Raw genomic sequence first — 9,980 nt, forward strand, 5'->3', positions numbered from 1 at the left:
CATTTAGTGTGTTAATATACACACATCTTTAGGACTGATCACTTGTGAATGTCATGTTGATAAATTCATTTTTTAACATTTTTATTGAATTTTTCAATTTTCATACAATATAATTTGATGGTATTTAGATCCTTTCCCCTATCTACATGTCTCCTTATTGCCCCTCACCCAATATAATATATGCCATTAGAGTCTGATTTGTGTCCCCAGATGTCCTGCAGTATGGGCCTATCCACTGGGCCTACTGAGAGTCCCATCCCTGTAAGACACTGTCTCTCCCCAGCAGCCATCAATTGCCAAAAGTTCCTTATATTGGGTTGGGATTCCTTTTTTTAATAAATAATTTATTGAGAATTTCATACATGCATATAAGGTGTTTTGATCAAATCCATGCCCACTCCCTCCCCTCCAACTCCTCCCATATCTCCCCATCACTTTTTTCTGATAACTTCATATACTCTTTCTTCTTTATTTTTTTATATTTTTTAATGGGGCTTTTGGCTACTGTAACATTCCTCCCTCTGAAGAGGTGACCCTAAAATCTTTTAAGGATTAGATAAAAGCTCCCAAATATTTTCGACATTTTTGGCCTTTGGAACGGAGTAGGTTACTAAGAGACCCAAGGACATTGTGAGTTTTAGCCAAGAAACTGGCTACTTTTCTTTGGGGGTCTTTTTACCCTAACTGCCTAGCCAATTCCTACCCCCTATCCTTATCACAGTAACTACTGAAAAGCTTTCCCAAATTGCCAATAGGGAATGGGGATGCAGACTGTTCTGGCTTCCTCCATGCTGAACAGGGATGCAGGGTAAGGAAATTGGAGCACCCCTTCAGTGGGTCTATCTAAAAGACTTCCAAATTCCATAACTCTTATCTCTAGGGGGGAAAAGAAAGTCCTTGAATCCTGAATAGGAGATGTGAAGGAGAAGCAAAGGCAAGAGTAATTAGTATTACAAGTTCTAGACAGGGAACTAGAAAAAAAATCAGAACAGGGCATTTTCAAATGATCATATGAGAGTCCATTGGAATTTCTTGACAAGGGCTTCCAAAAGCATCCCTCTATTGGGTTCCTCTTCATTTTTCTTTTGGCCATCAAGGCTGGACTCAAGAGTGATGAACTCAGGATTTGTTTTCAGGTGTTCTGATAGCTGTTGGAGTGGTTAGAGTCAGTGTCAGTTCCCTCTCAAAGGCTTCCAGTTAACTGGGGGGTTGCTGAGGTATATGTATGACCTGAGGGTATGCACACTGGAAAGCCTTTTCCCAGCCTGGATCATGCCTTCTCTTCCCAGCCTTCCCCAGATTGTATGCTTTAGCCCTCTCCCAACCCAGGAGGCCATGTGTGATTAGGGTTTAACTATATACAGTTGGCTGGGGCAATGGCTGGATAATCTGGTGAGGGTCCAGTGACCCTGCTTGGCCCTCCTTTTATGAATGAGCACAGTCGTCAACAAGCCCAGTTGTGATGATGTTTAGGGATCAGGCTCAGCTGAAGTTGTGATGGCAGTAGTTACTTCATGCAGAAGGGACTGCTATATGGCATCATCTTATTAAAAGGATGTGGAATTTAAAAGGATTTGGTGCTAGGGTCCACATACGAGAGAGAACATATGTCGTTTGTTTTTCTGAATCTGTATTACTTCACTTAGTGTAACAATTTCTAGATCCATCAATTTACCTGCAAATTTCATTATTTCATCTTTCTTTGCTGCTGAATAGAACTCCATTGTGTAAATATACCACATTTTTGTTAACCACCGGTCACTTGAGGGGCACTTAGGTTGCTTCCATCTCTTAGCTATTGTGAAAAGAGCAGCAACAAACATGGTTGTACAAGTGTCTCTACAATAGGATGAGTCCTTTGGGTATATGACAAGGAATCGTATAACCAAGTCATATGCTAAGTTCATTTTTAGTTTTTTAAGAGTTCTCCACACTGTTTTCCATAGAGGTTGCACAAGTTTGCAATCCCACTAGCAGTGAATGAGCGTTCCCCTTTCCCCACATCCTCGGCAGCATTTGGTATCATTTGTTCTCTTGATCCTAGCCAGTCTGAATGGGGAAAGGTGATGCCTTAGGGTGGTTTTAATTTGCATTTCCCTAATTACTAATGATGTTGAACACTTCTTGAGATGTTTCTTAGCCATCTTTATTTCTTCATTTGAGAACTCTCTGTTTAGATCTTTAGCCCGTCTTTTAATTGGGTCATTTGGTTTCTCGATGCTTTGGTTTTTGAGTTATTTAAATATTCTGGATGTTAAACCTCTGTCAGATGTGTCACTGATGGAGACTTTTTCCCATTCTGTGGGTTTTCTCTTCATGTTTTTTATGGTTTCTTTTGCTGTACAGAAGCTTTTTAGTTTAATGGGGTTCCACTTGTCAATTGCTGACCTTAATTCCTGAGCAACTTCTGTCTGATTTAGAAAATCCTTTCTTATACCTATATCCTGTAACTTACTGCCAATATTTTCTTCTAATAGTTTCAGGGTTTCCAGTTTCACACTGAGGTCTTTTGATCCATTTGGAGTTGACTTTTGTGCAAGGTGAAAGATAAGGATCTACTTTTATTCTTCTACAGGTGGAGATCCAGTTTTCCGGCATCATTTGTTGAAGATGCTGTATTTCCTCCATTGTGTGTTCTTGCCACCTAGGTCAAATATCAGGTGTCTGATGTACTCGGGTTTGGCTCTTCAATGATGTTCCATTGATCTATGTGTCTACTTTTGTGCCAGTACCATGCTGTTTTTATGACTATCTCTGTAGTATACTTTGAGATCTGGTATAGTAATCCCGCCAGTGTTACTCTTTGTACTCAGGGTTTCTTTGGCTATCTGGGGTCTTTTGTGCTTCCATATGAATTTAAGGATTCTTTTTCTAATTCTGTGAAGTATGTCATGGGGATTTTGATTGGTATTGCATTGAATCTATATAGTATAGTAGACCATCCTTTGGTAGGATGGTCATTTTATAATTCTTAACTATATTCATTAAATATTAATTCTTTCAATACATGAGCATGGGAGATCCTTCCATCTTCTGATGTCTTCCTCAATCTATTTCTTTAATGATTTAAAAATTTCATTGTAGAGCTCTTTAATGTCCTTCGTCGAGATCTTTGGTGCCTCTGATCAGATTTATTCTTGGTTTTTTTTTTTTTTTCAACAATTGTGAATGGGAGCATTTCCCTGCGTTCTTTCTCCAATTGCTTGTTATTGGTATATAGGAAGGCTACTGATTGTTGTAGATTGATTTTATAACCTGCTACTATACTGAAAGTGTTGATCATTTCTAGGAGTTTTTGGTGGAATTTTTGGGATCTCTTAGGTATAGTATCATATCACCTGCAAAAAGTGATAGTTTGACCACTTATTTCCCAATTATTACTCCTTTAATTTCCTTCTCCTGTCTCATTGCTCTAGCAAGAGTTTCAAGCACTATGTTGAAGAGGACAGGAGATAGTGGACATCCTTGGCTGGATACTGATTTTAATGGGAATGCTTCTAGTTTTTCTCCATTTAGAATGATGGTGCCTGTGGGTTTGTTTTATATAGCTTTAATTATGTTGAGGTATGTTCCCTCCAGTCCAATTCGCTCTAGGACTTTGAACATAAATTCATGCTGAATTTCATCAAAAGCCTTTTTTGCATCTGTTGAGATGACAATGTGGTTTTTGTGTTTGAGTCCATTTATATGACTAATGCCATTTATTGACTTGGGTATATTGAACCAGCCTTGCATCTCTGAGATAAAGCCTACCTGATTATGGTAGATGATCTTTTTGATGTGTGTCTGTATGTGGTTTGCAAGTATTGTGTTGAGAATTTTTGCATCTATGTTCATTAAGGATATGAGTCTGTAGTTTTCTTTTTTTGTTATGTCTTTACACAGTTTGGGTATTATAGTGATACTGGCTTCATAGGAGTTTGGGAGTTCTCCCTCTGTTTCTATGTTTTTGAATAATTTAAGCCCGGGTCCAAGGCTGGCAGGGGACAGGGAAGGGGTACTCGAGAGGAATGAACTCAAAAATATACTCTTTTGACCTAACAATAACAAGCTACAACAGATTACAAAGGCATATTATAGCATGCTCCCAGCCATAGAAAAGGATGCTTTGCCAATACTGTAAGCAATACCAACAGCAGTAGGTATCTTGGATTCAGTTATTATTTTAGCTTCTTATATTTTTCTCTATTTCCCTTGTTTATATGAAGAAAAAGTACGGAAGAAATGAGAAAAACCCCAGATGAAAGCAAAAGTTTCCAATCATAAGGCTAAATGTGATAGGGAAATGAAAAAAAATTGATTTTTCTTAGAATAAGTTCGATCCAGGACTCTTTTGTGGGCTAGCTCTTTGTAGCCCAACTAGGCTCAAAATGCCAACCCAAAGCAGGGATTGGTTTTAGCTGACTAAATGATATATGATACAACAGAGTGATGAGCTGGCCATCCAAGCAAATGACTCTGTTTTTTTGTTATTTCTTCTCTTCTGCTGGGTTTGGGTTTCATTTGTTCTTTCCAGTGTCTTGAGTTGCAGTGTTAGGTCATTTATTTGGACTCTTTCTAATTTTTTAATGTAGGCACTTAGAGTTCTAAACTTCCCTCTTAGGACTGCTTTTAATGTGTCCCAGAGGTTGTGTTGTGTTGTATTGTCCTTTTTGTTGAATTTCAGGAATTCTATTTCTTTTGTAATTTCTCCTTTGACCACTCATTGTTTAGGAGCAAGTTTGTGTAGTGACTAGGGCTTTGTCCAGTGTTGATTTTGAACTTTATTGCTTTGTGGTCTGATAGAGTGCATGGAATTATTTCAATATTTTTTTATTTATGGAGGTTTGTTTGTGGCCCAGGATGTGGTCAATTTTGGAAAAAGTTCCATGGGGTGCTGAGTAGAAAGTGTATTCACTGGTGCTTGGGTGGAATATTCAAAAGATGTCTGTTAGGTCCATTTGATGTATGCTGTCATTTAATTCAGATGTCTCTCTGTTTATTCTTTATCCGGTTGACCTGTCTAATGGAGATAGTGGGGTATTGAAGTCCCCTACTGTTACTGAGTTGGGGTTAATCTGTGTCCAAAATCCTGTACTGTTGTTTTTATGAATTTGGATGCATCAGAGTTTGGTGCATATATGTTAAGCATTGTAATATCTTCTTGGTTAACTGTTCCTTTGATCAGAATGAAGTGACTCTCCTTATCTCTCCTGATTAGTTTTACTTTGAAGTCTATTTTGTCAGATATTAGAATTGTAACCCCTGCTTGTTTCTTAGTGCCATTTGCTTGGAATATTCTTTTCCATCCTTTTACCTTAAGGTAGTGCCTGTCCTTGAAGGTGAGATCGGTTTCTTGCAGACAGCCAAGAGGTGGACTTTGTTTCTTAATCCATTTAGCCTGTGTCTTTTGACTGGGGAGTTCAGCCCATTGATATTTAAGTTTATTGTTGAAAGATGTGTATTGGTTGCTGTCATTCTGATTGCTGTTTGTGTTCTCTGTCTAATTTTGTGTTTCCTAGATTATCCCTTTATTTTCTTTCATTGTCCCTGGGGTATAGTTGTTTCTCTGCTCTCTGTATTGCTTCAAGTATTCTTTGAAGGGCTGGCTTTGTGGACATGTATTCTTTCAGGCTATTCATGTCACTGGAGATTTTTCTTTCCTCCTCAACTATAATAGACATTTTTGCTGGGTAGAGTATTCTGGGCTGGCACATATTGTCATGGAGAACTGGGAATACCTTGGTCCAGGCTCTTCTGTCTTTCATAGTTTGCATTGATAAGTCAGCTGTAATTATGATGGGCTTTCCTTTATATGTAATCTGTTGTTTTTCTTTAGCTGCTTTCAGTATTCTCTTTGTTCTGTACATTTAATGTTTTTACTATGATATGTCATGGGGAGTTTCTTTTCTGACCCTGTCTATTTGGTGTTCTATGTGCTTCCTGTATTTGTATGGGGATGTCTTTCCTTAATTTCAGGAAATTCTCTTCTACAATCCTGTTTATGATCTGGTCAATATCATTAGCCTGAAATTCTTCTCCTTCCTCTATTCCTATGATCTGAAGATTTGGCCTTTTCATGGTATCCAAAATTTCTTGCATATTCCATTCCTGTGTTTTTTTTTAAAAAAATTCCATAATCTTTGCTTGAATGGTCCAGCTCTTCAACATTATCCTCCAGTGTTGATATTCTGTTTTCCATTTCATTCATTCTAGCAGTTTGGCTTTCCCCGGTTCTTTCAAGTTGGCTTGTTGAGTTTTGCACTTCTTTCTTCATTTCTGCCTGAGTTTTCTTCAGTGTGTCTACCTCTTTTGTAAATTCATTCAGAAGTTATCCCTATCTTATTTTAGTTCTTTGATTTGTTTGTTTGTGTATTCTTTAAATTCATTGAATTCCTTGATCATGTTTATGATTGTTCTTTTGATTTCAATGTCCTGGGTTATCTCTAGAGGGTTCTCCTTTTAGAACTCTTCTACAGGACTGGTGGAGTTTGGTGGAGACATAGTGTTTTGGCTTTCCATTTTATTATTCTTCCCGTGTTTCCCTCATTTCTTTTTTCCTTCACCTTTCTTACTCAGTTTCTGTCTTGCTTTATTTTTCTCTTACATATCTTTATAAGCTATGAAGATTTTTAAATATGGGACAAAAAATCATGAATAAATACTGATAGCAGATATGAAATAAGGAACTTAGAGAAAAACTCACAGCCTGTAATGTTTTGGGGACGCCTCAGCCAAAGTCCCATCCAATTCAGGTTCCAGTCAGATATACTCAGGCTTCCTTCACCATGTGAGGGAGGACAGAACTTGGCACTGTATGGCAGTCTGCTGAGATCAGAGCCGCTACAACCAATAGAGGTTGAAACCCACCCTCTCAGGCTGTCTCCTAGGATCTCAGCCTTAGCCTACCAAAGCCATATCTGCCCTGGGGTCTTGGGAGGGGCCTCACAAAATCCCAGGTAGGGGGATGGGTTTGGCACAGTTAGGGGATCCAGGGACTCTCAGGCAGCTACCTGTGTTCTCAGGCCCTCTGCCAGAGGGAGGCCAGAACTCAGCACTCTCTGGCGGTCTAGGGTTGGGATTTCTTACCCACTTTCCAATGTCTATGTTGGGATTTTGTCTGCTTTGAGTTTGCATGGGACTTATGCATGCTTTCACCATTTCTGTGAGTTCATATGACTGACTAGTTATCTGGAAAACTCTTTTCCTTGTGGTCATCCACCACCTCTGGTTCTTACAGTCTTTTCCTCCCCATCTTCCACAATGATGACTGAGCCTTGGGAAGCAGAAATTTGATATCAGTGTTCCATTCTGGAATAAGCACTCTGCAACCTCTTGTTCTCTGCACATTGGCAAATTTTGATTTTCTGTGTTAATCACCATCTGCTCCATAAGGACATTTCTCTGATGAGAGTTGAGAATGCATTAATCTATGGGTATGACAATAAGTCATTAGGAAATGTTGACAAATTCTTAATGGAAATATCAAGTGAGAGGGCATATAGCTATAAACCTAGTAGTTTGTATGCTAAACAAGCTACAAGTCAGTATTTTGTGACCAAGATTTAGTTGGATTAAACTATAATTCCATTTACATTTAAATTTTTCTTTATTATTTGAAATGACTTAGTGGATTATGGTGACATGTCATTTTCCTACATAATTTTGTCATATCTTTTGTATACCATTTCTAATATAACCGCTTTACTGAGACATAATTCACACATGTACAAGTCACACATCTAACCTATAATGCTCAGTGGTTTTTGAATATTTTCAGAAATCTATAACCATTACCACAGGCAGGTTTGGAGTATTTCCATCACTCGAGAAACATATATATTCCTTAACAATTTCTCCCCACTTTCCCCCAACCCCCTAGCTGTAGGCAAGGAGTTTCTGGTTTCAAATTAACAATTAAAAGGATATTTATCAGAATTTTCTTGCCAAAATAAGATAAATAATGCAAGAATATTTTACATTTTTACCCCAAATAGTTAACCTTTTCATACAAGCTATCCTATTTCATTCTCAGTAAGCTTCTGAAGAGGAAGCCCTCTCTTATTATATAAATAAAAAAGTAAGATTAAGGAGTCTACACTGATATGCCAATTGATAAGTGAAGGTATTTAAGTCAACACTAATATTTTACACTGTATCATATGCTGTCAAGGTTAGCTTTCTTGGACAGATCTTTGAAGGTCATAGTTTAAAACTATTGTAGAATGTGCAAGACATTTTAAAGGTCTCTAATTTCTACAAGACTTAACTACCTAATAAACATTCTATCTGTTAACCATGATATCATTACTTTGTAGAATATCATTCAACAGGATGAGCTATTTTAAGCATGTGTTTATGCTCCCCTCACTCTGAAAAATCATCTTGGAAGTGATACAAGCTTTTATTTCTGGACCTCTGTATTAGCTCTTTAATGTTTTTTTTTTTTTTTTTTTCCAGGTAGTCTTCCAGTTGCAAAAGGAAGGTCTTCACAGAGCCCTGTAAACTTGCCCATTGTGTTTCACAATTAGGGCTCACATTAATGAGCAGTTATCATTTCACTAAAATATTGAGGGTAGAAACATTCAAATAACTTAAAGAAATTGTAATTGCTGTTAATTCACAGATAGTATATGATATTGCTGGAATTTAAACACTAGTTGTTAGACTCCCATTCTTGGGAGTCTACACTGATAGCATCATTATCCAGGCTTTGCCTCCAGCTAATTCACCACTGCACTTAGAACATGGAAACAAAAGTAGCCTTCTTGTTTCAAAGTGGCTGCTTTAGCCATTATTGGATAAATCAAGATCCTACCTCTAGTGAGACATTAAAAGCAGTGTGCCTCATGATTAAGCAATGAAAAAATCTGGCTTTAAAATCTTTTCTGACTCTTGAAAGTAATGAAACTAAGATTAATGTTTCTAACATATTTGAGATTGATAATAGGTAGCCACATACATTTTTCTTTCAATAGAACTGTGATTTTAGGAAAATAATGCTAATTATAAATTTTTATTTTATAGCAATATTTTAACAATATTTAAAGATAAAATGAATGTCTCTTACTGAGTTAAATACTCTTTAATAATTCTATTCAGAATTGAATCTTCAAAGCTCTTTTCCCCATTTGTTTTTCTGACTTTTATTCTTTTTAGAGAGTTGAACTGAGAATTGAATCTAGGGCCTTGCAAATGAGAGACAAGTACCACTGAGCTACATCCCTAGCCCCTGTTATTTTTTTTTAAGCATTTGATAGTTTTATATATATATATAATGACTTTTAGTCATTTTCACCTCATTATCCTCTTTTATTCCCCCCTTCTGCTGAAACCCTTATTTTTCCCAAGGAGGAGGAGGGTAGAGGGAGGAAGGGAGGAAGGGAGGGAGGGAAGGAGGGAGAGAGAGAGAGAGCCTCTGAGTTTAATTAGGGTTGTTTGCATGAGCATGGATGGTAGATTATTTAATAATACAATGACCACACCACTGAAGAATATGGTACCCTCTTCAACTGTTTACTGACCTGTCACCCTGTCACTCTTTTTTCATCAAAGGCTTTTGGGGTTTTTTTTTAATGTTTTATTATTTTCATTTTATGTGTATGAGTGTATTGCCTGAATAAACATAAATGCCTGAGGAGGTCAGAAGAGGGCGTTGTATCCCCTGGAACTGGAGTTATGAATGGTTGTTAGCCGCCATGTGGGTACTAGGAACCTAACCCAGTTCCTCTTCAAGAGTAGCCAGTGCTCATAACTGCTGAGCCATCTCTCCAGTTCCCTCATCAAAAGTTTTTGTCACATTTTCTTTAACCTAAGTATACAAAAAAATAGCTTGGTGTCTGTGGTTTGTATCTTTTTGATATTCTGTTTTAATCTGTGGAAACCAAGCAAGTATTGAAAGATAATTGCTCATTCATAAAAGTCTAAGACACACCTGAAATGGACTTAAGGGGTAGCTTTCCATTTAAAATTTTTCTAAAAATGTTAAATATAATACTGTT

At 37.4% G+C, this 9,980-nt stretch overlaps 1 protein-coding gene across 8 annotated transcripts in view; it reads left to right on the top strand.

The window, feature by feature from the left end:
* Uggt2 (UDP-glucose glycoprotein glucosyltransferase 2) overlaps positions 1 to 9,980 on the top strand; it is a 259,231-nt gene that overhangs the window by 59,470 nt on the left and 189,781 nt on the right. The gene's annotated exons all lie outside the window — the stretch shown is intronic.

This window comes from Nannospalax galili, unplaced genomic scaffold (assembly GCF_000622305.1).
Source record: "Nannospalax galili isolate Female #2095 unplaced genomic scaffold, S.galili_v1.0 scaffold528, whole genome shotgun sequence".
Lineage (NCBI taxonomy): Eukaryota > Metazoa > Chordata > Mammalia > Rodentia > Spalacidae > Nannospalax > Nannospalax galili.